Here is an 11,033-nt window from a genome sequence, read left to right as displayed (position 1 = left end):
GCTTCCACTCTAAAATATCTAAAATACTCATTGAATCAATCATAAAGTGACTTACCTTTTGTGAGAAAAAAAATCAACCTTATAATTGCATCAGTTTGCCAGAAAGCAATAGTTAATGCAAACTTTATCAATGGGGATGAACTTCAAAGATATAAAAGACTTTCACTTCAACAAAAAAAACAAGAGACCTTCAGAAATTTAGAAGTATTAAAAGAAGATTAAAAAATATTGACTGTAAGATTTGAAAATCAAGCTGTGAAGTCTTGCTGTTCCTTTCATTTAGGGTGTATGAATACCTCTGTAAGAAATTGTTTGTTTGGTTGAATAGGTGAACTGGGCAACAGATATATGTGGCAAACGCTAGGTGGCGCGAGAGGACTGTAATAATTGACCACAATTAAGAGCGCTTTACAAATCACAGCATTGTCAGAATCAAGGAGAATGTGAAATTACAGGTGATGCAAATGATCAGATTTCTTTCTCTTCTGACTACGGCGTCACTCACTAAAAATCTAAGTGCAGTTTTGTCATGAGTGAAATAGAGTTTTTACAGTGCTCACTGGGCAATAACTTTTCAAAACAAATTACATTGGAAAAACAACATCCCTTTGTTTTGAATGCTCCCATTTTCAAATTTGTTGATCCTCAAAGTCATGGTCTTAGTTTTGATAACAGTCATAAACTCTTTATAACCCATGTTAAAATTACTTGATAGTCACCGCTCTAGTGACAGTTTCCTTATTTTGTGCAGGGTTTTTTCTTTTCTTTTCTTTTCTTTTCTTCCTTTTTTTTAATTTAAAGGGTCACTGTAAATCTCGGAGCATAGCACAGCACATGATGAAAGGTGAAGGCTGTTTCTTCACCCTCTATTTGCTCACGTTGTAAAAAAGAATGAAAAATCTCTTCTACGTAAAAGAATCATTCTACGTAAAAAGAATGAAAAATCTCTTCTACGTAAGCTGATCTTTTTCATGTTTCATCTTCACTCTTCAACAGGAAAAATCTTCATAATCATTCCATTGAGGGTTATTTTTGTCCATTTTCATTGAAAGGTATGCACTTTCTGGTAGTCCGTTAAGATTTGGCAAAAGAGAAAATAGTATGTAAGGTTAATTATCATTACATTTCTATTCTCTTTTTGAAAATGGCAAAAGAAAGCATATACCTGGTTTTCCAATCAGCTATTTGTCTAATTTCTCCACAATACTTGAAAGGATTCTATCATTAACTGATTCTAAAACCTTAAGACACAATTTAGAAATAGGAAACTTGAGATTTAAAATATGAAAATACGTAGTCTAAAGATAAATAGTATCTTAGTCAATTGGAAGATAATTTTTCACAAAATTAACATGTGTCTAATACAGTTCATCTTATTTTGAATTATAGAAGCTAAAATCCCAAATCTCTACGTTGCAGGTTCACAATTTGCCATGAAAACAACCCAAAACCACTTAATATAAAATGAGAAAATAACTAATGTACAGTTAAATTTAAGTTAACTTACCTCTATTTCTTATTTGTCAAAGGTAATTTAATTTTATTTTATTAAAGATTTTATTTATTTATTTTCGAGAAAGAGACCATGAGCAGGGAAAGGGCAGAGGGGGAGAGAGAATTGGAAGCAGACTCCACGTGGATCACTGACACGGGGCTTTATCTTACGACCCTGAGATTGTGACCTGAACTGAAATCAAGAGTTGGACGCTTAACCAACTGAGCCATCGGGTGTCCCATGTGAAAGATAATTTTAAAAATTAAACCACTTTGGTTTTATACACAACTCCTCTGAATATCGCTACATAACCTCAAGTTTGGGGACAGATGATTTTAGCTTATAAGGTACAGACTGAGGGTACCGTCAGTGGGCACTTGGGATGCTGAGTGAACTAGTTGGCTGTCTTAACTAGTTGGTTCATCTTAGAGAGTATACTTCTTTTATAGCATCATGTGTTTCATATAACTTTCCTTTCTTAGTTTTTTACTCACAGCTCATGACCAAAAAGTAAAGCAAATAGGATTGCCAGATTTTTGTTGTTAACCTTGAAAGATTTCATCATGTTAGGGTACCTATTACTAAATTATTCACTCAGATCTCTCATGGTGCCCCAGTGACCTAAGAAGGTTAAGAAAGCTTTCAAAGTTCCTGAGAATTTCCATACTAAGGAAGTAAACAGAACAGCTTTTTAAGTGTATCTGAGATCTAGGGTTTATATAGGCTCAGAAAGTACTTGCTTAATAAACTATTCTTTGTTCTTTTAAAATCAGAAATCTGAGAGGAGGGTCTTTTTTTTTTTAAGATTTTATTCATTTATTTGTCAGAGAGAGAGAGAGCACGCTCACAAGCTGAAGGAGCAGCAGAGGGAGGGGGAGAAGTGGACACCCTGCTGAGCAGGGACTCTGAAGTGGAGGCTGGCATCAGGACCCGAGCCAAAGTCAGACGTTTAATGACGAAGACACCCGGGCATCGGAGAAATCTGAGAGGAGCGTCTTATGGTGGAAGGAACTACACTCCAAAGAGGAAATGTACTCCCAGACAATATTTTTATCTTGATTTTCAGAAACTCAAACTTGTAAACCATTACTGTTGGAGTCCAGGAGAATGCTTTGAGATGTAAATGCACCAAAACTCAATCAGAGTTGTTTAAGAATGGTGCACTTTGTTTTGCTAATACTTTGTTAAGTTAAATGGCCAAACCAAATCCTGAGACTAGTAGAGCATATGTTACTAAAGAAGAAAAGAATAAAGAACTACAGTTTCATTGAAAAATTCAGCAAAACCTCCTCAATTCTATCTAAGTGAAGAGGTTGGAAAACAGCTTTGAATTAGTTTTGAGTAGCTTTATATTTTTATCCAGCAAGCAAATATGAAGGAAATAGGAAAGGGCTGATTCTAGAGTCAGAGATTTAGGTTCCAACATCCTGGCATAACTTGGGCAGGTAAACCTCTTTTAAGACTATTTCACCCTAGGGGCACCTGGGTGGGTCAGTCCCTTAAGTGTCTGCTTTCAGTGCTCCCCACTCATGCTCTCTCTTGTTCTCTTTCATGCAAATAAATAAATAAATAAATAAATAAAGTCCTTTTTTTTTTTTTTTAAGACGATTCATCATAGTCTTATAAAAAGTATACTAACCACATGCTATGGCTCTGGAGAGTATTTTATTTTTTAATATTTTATTTATTTATTTGACAGACAGAGATCACAAGTAGGCAGAAAGGCAGGCAGAGAGAGAGGAGGAAGGAAGAGCTCCCCGCTGAGCAGAGAGCCCGATGTGGGGCTCGATCCCAGGACCCTGAGATCATGACCTGAGCCGAAGGCAGAGGCTTTAACCCACTGAGCCACCCAGGTGCCCCTAGGCTCTGGAGAGTATTGAGAAGATACTGTATAATGAATGAAATATCTGTAGTGTAAAGTTCTTTTCACTATCCATCCATCTCTTCATCATTTATTCATTCTCTCATATTAATCTTTCATTAAGTGTCCTCATGTGTGGTGATATTTTGTTTCTCATCTGATTTTCCATTGGTCCTAAAAGTGTTATTTGATGGATAGAATAAACAAAAAAACTAAAAATGTTAAAGTCTGGTCTAAGATTTTTTTTTTTTAATTTACACCCCAACCCACCACTTTCTATGATAAGGTTTCTCAAAAAGTAGAATTTTTGAATCCAGTAGATAATATCATGATGTTGATGACCATGATGTTAATATCATGATGTATCAAGATCATGATATTGAGGTATAGATGATTAGCTTAAAATCTGGAGTACCTGTGTTTTTAAAAAAAGAGCAACAAAAGTTGACATGAGGATTCTTTCTTTGTTACTTTCTGAGAGGAGAAAAGCCCTTGGGTTGGAGAAGGAATTTCCAGATAAGGATAATATTATAGTTAAAAATGAAATGTAAAAATAAATGTCATCTTTTCAGGACATGGTCAATAAACTTTCTGAACTAAAGCAGAAGGCCATATAAGAAAATGCTAAAATCTACATTTTGGGTAGGACCATTTCATGAAGGTTCTTCAAGATCAAAGTGAAAGTAGAAATTTGCCTATAATCAAAATTATAATCAGACAGGGATGCCTGAGTAGGTCAGTCGGTTAAGTGTCTGCCTTCAGCTCAGGTCATAATCCCAGGACTAAGTCCCACACTGGGCTCCTTGCTCAGCAGGAAGCCTGTTTCTCCCTCTGCCTGCCTCTCCCCCTGCTTGTGCTTGCTTGCTCTCTCTCCGACAAATAATAAGTAAAATCTTTAAGAAAAATAAAATTCTAATCAGACAGAAGAACTAGAGAAAGGGGTAGAGAATGTCATTAGATAAATATTTATTAGTTCATCATGTGTTTTCAAATACAATTGATGCAGAATTATATAACTCATTGAGGGAGTTTTGAAGATGTAAAAGGAGATACTGATTTTCTCCATTAAGATCTTTCGAGGGGCACCTGGGTGGCTCAGCGGGTTAAAGCCTCTGCCTTCAGCTCAGGTCATGATCCTAGGACCCTGGGATCAAGCCCTGCATGGGGATCTCTGCTCCACAGAGAGCCTGCTTCCTCCTCTCTCTCTCTGCCTGCCTCTCTGCCTACTTGTATCTCTGTCTGTCAACTAAATAAAGAAAATCTTTAAAAAAAAAAATCTTTCGAGGATGTAAACATAGTAAGTGTCATTGTGGGCAAAATATGATAAGATGCCAGTATGAGTACAGTGGTACTAGATGGTACAGAGAGTCAGGTAGAAGGAAATTAAGAGCAGTGAAGGAACATCTGGAAAGACGGGCATATACTCACTTTGTACACACTCATGCTTTTCATATTTCTTGAATTTGCTCCATTAAGCTTCCCCATATTCACTCACTAAAACTCCTCTTGTTAAGGTCACCAAAGACTTCCTTAGTTGTAAATTTAGTTGTTAGTTCCAGTCTTACCTGACTTATCAAGGCGTTTGACTAAGTTGCCTCCTCCTCCTTCCAGGCTTCCTCCAACATCAGTGAGCACTCCTTCTCAGTCTGTTGGTTTTTGTTTTTGTTTTTTTTAATTTTATTTATTTGTCAGAGAGAAAGCACATGAGTGCGCACAAAGCAGGGAGAGCAGCAAGCAAAGGGAGAGGGAGTCTCCCCTCTGACCAAGGAGCCCAATTCAGGACTTGATGTGGGACTCAATCGCAGGGTCCTGGGATCACGATCATGACCTGAGCTGAACTGGCTGAGTCACCCAGGCACCCCGGCCAGAATAGCTCTTGCTCCAAGTACCCTCATGGCTTATTCTGTTACCTCCTTCAGTCTTTACTCAGTTGTCATCTTCTCATGAGGCTTTGACTTTAACTGCTAGCACAGGAGGTTCAGATGTCAGCTTGTGAGATACGGTTTTTATACCACAACCCACCACTTTCTATGGTAAGGTTTCTCAAAGTGCATTCTTCTGACAGTGTTTATCGGGATCACCTGGATGCTTGTTAAAAATGCATCCTTTTCAAGATCAAGACTTAGACTAATGAATCATAAACCTTCTAGGTGAAAACTAAGCAAACTAAGGTTTGGAAACTGTCTTAGGGTACCCTAGACAGTTACCTACTCTAGAATTGGGACAGAGGAAAAAAAGCGGAATAGAGAAAGCTATAGGTCTCGATCTAGCAGTCTACCCCACATTTAACCAGAGACACTTGACATTTCTGTTTTGCTTGTCATGTTTCTGAGTGAGAGCTCTCTTGAAGAAATAGCTGATTGGAAAAAATACACAAAAATAGTGCTGCTATGGACATGGGATGATAAAAGAAAGTATGTGTGTGTACAGTGGAATAATACAGCAAATATGTTATTTAAGAAATAATCTGGAGGTAGCATAAAGAACTGAGCCATGCATGAGGCAAATATTTATTGAGAATCTACTATGTGCTGGAAGTACACAGGTGAATAAGACATAGTTCCTACCATTATGGTGCTCATAGTAATGAGATTAATTGAGGAATTAAGTTACAGCCAGGGGAATCAGTTAGAAGATAGCTGTCCAGATAGGAAATGAGAAGATGTGGTCTACAGTGGCAAGGAAGTGGACACAAGGGATATTCTAAAGGACTATTTGACAAGACAGTATGCCAGACTGGTCCAGGAGATACATACAAAAACAGTGAGAGCTAATTCTAAATTTTAAAGGCTGTGCACAGAGAAAATTTGGGTACCACTAATGAAATTAGGTTAGCCGTGAGTAGGAACATGTGTCTGTGTTGTGGGGATGGTTATTGGGGGGTATTGGTGAGTTCATTTTTGTTTTTAAGATTTTATTTTAGAAAGAAAGAGCAGGGGGGAGGGGCAGAGGTAGAGAGAGTTCCAAGCAGCTTCCACATGAGTCCAGTGTGGGACTCCATCTCAGGACCCTGAGATCATGACTTAAGGTGAAATCAAGTGTTGGACACTTAAACAACTGCAGTACCCAGGTGCCCCGTGGTGAGTTCATTCTTGAACATTATGTGTCAGACAGCAGTAGAACATTTGGATGGAGATGCCCACTGCAGCTGAAGATAGTAGAGTGCAGTTTAGGGCAAAGGGAAGGGCTTGAAAGACTGAACACTGACAACTTCAGGGAAAGTTGTAAGAATACCCAGCACCAGAAATAAGAAGAAACTGCCAAAGACATAGGAAAGAAACCCGGAAGGATGATTTTGTGGAGAATTGATATGAAAATTGAGAAAGTTTACCAAATCCAGTAAAATGGAGACTATAGGTTACCTTAGAGTCCTGTCAATGGAGGGAGGGAGACATGATTCAGGAGTGTTTAGTGAGACCTCAGAGATCTAGAAGCAAGAGCCATCATCATGTCAGCAGTTTAACTGACAGGAAAAAAGGTGCTACTGTTTTTCCTTGACCAAAGGTCTCATTGTTCTACTTTCTACCAGAAAGATTCATTCAGGATCCCAAAGTCCTAAGGCCTAGTATCCTGTTTTTTCATGGTCTTAACCCATTTTCCAGGTCTGGAGTTGGTAGGGCTAGGATGATGGTGTTCCTGTTCCTCTCTTGGACTCTCCTCTCTTCATCCTCTGCTGTCTTCCACCTGGTCCTCAGAGCAAAGGGGATAAAGCAGGATCTGATTATAACACATCTACGGATAAAAACTAATTAAGAGGTGAAACAACTGAAATGAGAGATAGGATCTGGGGTATACCTATGAAAGATGAAACTAAAATTTAGGGACATCTGGGGACTTTTTGGTACCAAGGTATTCTCGGTTCTGGTAGTGAGGGGGCTATTCAGTCAAACACACATTCAGACCAGATTATTCATTCAGCCCCTGATTCTGAGAAGACTTCAAGTGTGTTTGGGGTGGAGGAGCTTATGCCTTCTGGCCAAAGCCTCCCACATTGGTCCTGTTCCTTTTACTAATTTTGCTGGGCTAGTAATTGCCTCAAAACCTTCTCTAATTATGTACTATTTATGTTCTTCATAGAGGAAGACTTGTTATTCCAGAGTCTCTGATATGCTTTCTTTTAAGAGGTGAGAAAGAAATTTTGCATATTTGAGGAGGAAAACTCTCTCATTCCACCATGACGTCACTTGGCAAAGGGCATGAACTTAATCCTGTTACAAGTAGACACTCTATAATGTGTCACACCAACTAACAGACTTGGCAAAGGGCATGAACTTAATCGTGTTACAAGTAGAGAACTCTATAATGTGTCACACCAACTAACAGACTATGTAATGTGTAATGCAATGGTGATAATGCGTTCAGTTTTAGACATATTAACTCAAAGTATATCTAGAACATTTAAGTGGACAATTGGATAGTTGGATCAAGAAAAATATTAGAGCTGGATTTATGAACTAGTTGGCCATTGGGTATAAGTAGTAATAAATTCATCCATGGAACAGACAGGATTGCCTGGTCAGAGTAAAAAGAGTTACTGATGGAGCCCTCAGAAGCACTAGTGTTTAATTTCTATAGATGAGCATGTGGCTAATCTGAGAAGGAGTGGTTAGAAGATTAGCTGAAAGATCTGGAGAGGGAATGGGGGTACTGAAGCTGAAATAGAGAGTTATAAGCAGGAGGGAGTGGCAATGAATGGTCCAGCCACTCTCAGATTTGAAGTTAGCTTTGATGGAGAATGCAAGTGAGGAAGGAGATCTTCTCATCTACCGTGAGAGGTTTCCTTTCAAAACTAAATTGCAAATTGATGCTCCCAATCACTAGGCAAACCCTGGGATGAGGCAAATAAGACCCAGGGCACAGTTTCTGGCATGTGCCCAATAGCACTCCCTAAATGGGTAACCGTTAGGAGCCTGTTGAAATCTGTGGGCCTTTGAGAAATGACCCCTCCATTTCATGCAAAACTTGATGTTACACCATTTTGCTTTGAGTTTTATCCAAAGCATTTTATTATTAGAGCTGGAATAAGAAGAAAAATATGATTGTGTGATTCTTATGGCATCACCCTTGAAATTAATTATGGCAAAATTCTGGTGTAATTGTTTTCATGAATCTGATGTTAAAAAGGGAAATTGAGGGGGTCCTTGCATTCCTGTGGAAGTTTTTATTTAAAAGATGTCTAATCTAAGACATTCTTATCATTATGATATTTTGGTCGAAGCAGCCATTTGCTCCTTGCCTGTATAAATTCTGTAGTTTTCAGTTCTGTTTTTGTATTGCCAGATAGGATAAAAGTTGGAAAGACATGTGTTTCAAAGTAGCCATGGACTTTAGATTATGGAGATGAAATAAGCATTTGCAGCCTCGTTTTCAGCATTCAGGCAACCAAGGGGCTTGCAGTCTTTGTCCTCATAATTTCTTCCACCTCTATGTGGTTCAGAGCCCCAGTGTTCTTTCTGGCTGAAAGCATAGACTGTGTTTCACTTCGTTAACAGAACATTGGTTATCAAGTTCTTTGTCTTTAATGATTCTGCTTCAGGGAACTGTCATTTAATAATCCCTGGAGGGACCACCATGAAGAATTCTTGTAATTAGATCATAATGCAAAGGTTTGCTTAGTCATGATATTTTTAAAAAATTTTAGTCATGGTTTTTGGGCGATGACCCCAATCTTCCCGTCTTTTACATTCAACTGCCTTTTTAATGCCGACTTTCTTCAATTTCTCTTATTGTGCTCATTCTCTTTTTAAAGTTTGTGAGTATAATTAAAACTATCCTACCTTTGAGAACCCTCTGTTCTCAACTAGCAGAATAAATGAAATATGGATACAAAGACTGAGCATATAAATTACCTCTAAAAAAGAAAATGCCTTCTACATAAAGCTTTTTGATTCTCTTTAATTTTTTTTTTTTTTATTCCAGAGCTTGATGGCTATTTTTTCTCTCTAGTCCAGTGATCTTGTTATTAAAGCATTCTTGTAAAGGTAATTTAGCACACATGCCTCATAGTTATTAACCAAGTTCTACTACATTCAAATACCAAATCACTTTGCAAATGATCCTTCCTTCCTTCCACTAGCAAAATAACTTGAGGTGTGGAAGGGCCACGGAATTTCTCAGTTGTCCTGAGTGACATATAAAAATTTTACAAAAGTAGTGGAAATGGCTATGGGTCTTTTAAACAAATACTCCTAAATCTAATAGGGATGCCATTCTGAGTGTACATTCTCATAAATCAGTGACATTAAAAACCTGTGCAAACAATTTATTTGAAAAAAGTGATATAATTAATACAATAAAGACAACCCTTGACCTGGAAAAGAGGTTATGATGGTGGGGCACGGAAGAAAGGCACAAAAAGGCCTGGAACCGACAAACACACTTGCCTAAAATCTTTGCAATGCACTGAACAAAATACATTCTTTTTTGTTAATATTTTTGAAAATCATAATACAGTATACAGTTGTCTTTTATGAAGTTTTTTTAAAGGCAGAGATGACTTTACATTTATTTAATCATACAAAAATAGAATAAAGTCATTTGACACATCATCTAATCCTACTTCTTCATTATAAAGGGGAAGGTATTAAGGCCAGGGGAATCCTCAGGCATTTGCCCAAGGTCATTAGCATGCAAATATCAGGTTATACTGAGGTCAAGGCAGAAGGATAATGCATGCCTTATAAGTTTTGTGTCACTGTTAGGAAAAAATAGGTTCAATGCTGTTACTATGTACAAAGTGATATAATTTGGCCTGAAGCTTAGGCAAGACCACAGCTGGGTGCTTCATAACTACTGTTTTCTGTTTTTATTTGGATTTGGGTAAAAGATGATGGTATTTATACATTTTAAGACAGGTTCATTTTAGGACAGAGTTTTGTAGAACTCAAAGTTAATCTGTTTCTTTTCCCCAGCTCCAAGATAATTCAAACTTTCAACTTCTGCCCTTTCTTTCCCCCTTAGAAAAAGAGTCATGCAATTGAACCAAACCAAACCAAACCAAACAGCTAATTAGAGTTAACTTAATTATCAGTATATCTCAGATGAATTCTAATTTTATTTTGTTCTTGGTTTTAATTATCAGGAAAATTGTTTAATATCACTGTTTCCTTTTGTTAGCTCATTTTAATTCTTTTAAAAGACATATTTCTTGGAGAAGAATATATATTGCTTTATTCTATTCATTTCAGATTGGATCAGGTGGAATTAGGAAAAAAGAGGACAGATGATTGTTTTTTTTACCATGGTTATACTTGATGCTGAGTTTACATGTGTATTAAGTTGCACCACATACAAAATTTAGAGAGTGCTATCCAAAACAATTCTTTTTCTTTTTTTAAAGATTGTATTATTTATTTGACAGATAGAGATCACAAGTAGGCAGAGAGGCAGGCAGAGAGAGAGAGAGGAGGAGGCAGGCTCTCTGCTGAGCAGAGAACCTGATGCGGGGCTCAGATCCCTGGACCCTGGGATCATGACCTGAGCCAAAGGCAGAGGCTTTCACCCACTGAGCCACCCAGGCACCCCTCCAAAACAATTCTTAATGTAAACTTTTCAGAGCAATGTCTGAAAAAAAATTGCCACAAATATTGTACTCCTTAAGGATATGCTTTTGTCCTATCCTGGGATGGCTGATTGATGATGTATGCTAAGAGTGTATTTTAGAGTGGGGTAACACTT

Source organism: Mustela nigripes, chromosome 4 (assembly GCF_022355385.1).
Source record: "Mustela nigripes isolate SB6536 chromosome 4, MUSNIG.SB6536, whole genome shotgun sequence".
Taxonomy (NCBI): Eukaryota; Metazoa; Chordata; class Mammalia; order Carnivora; family Mustelidae; genus Mustela; species Mustela nigripes.
Note: the sequence above shows the minus strand (reverse complement) of the source record.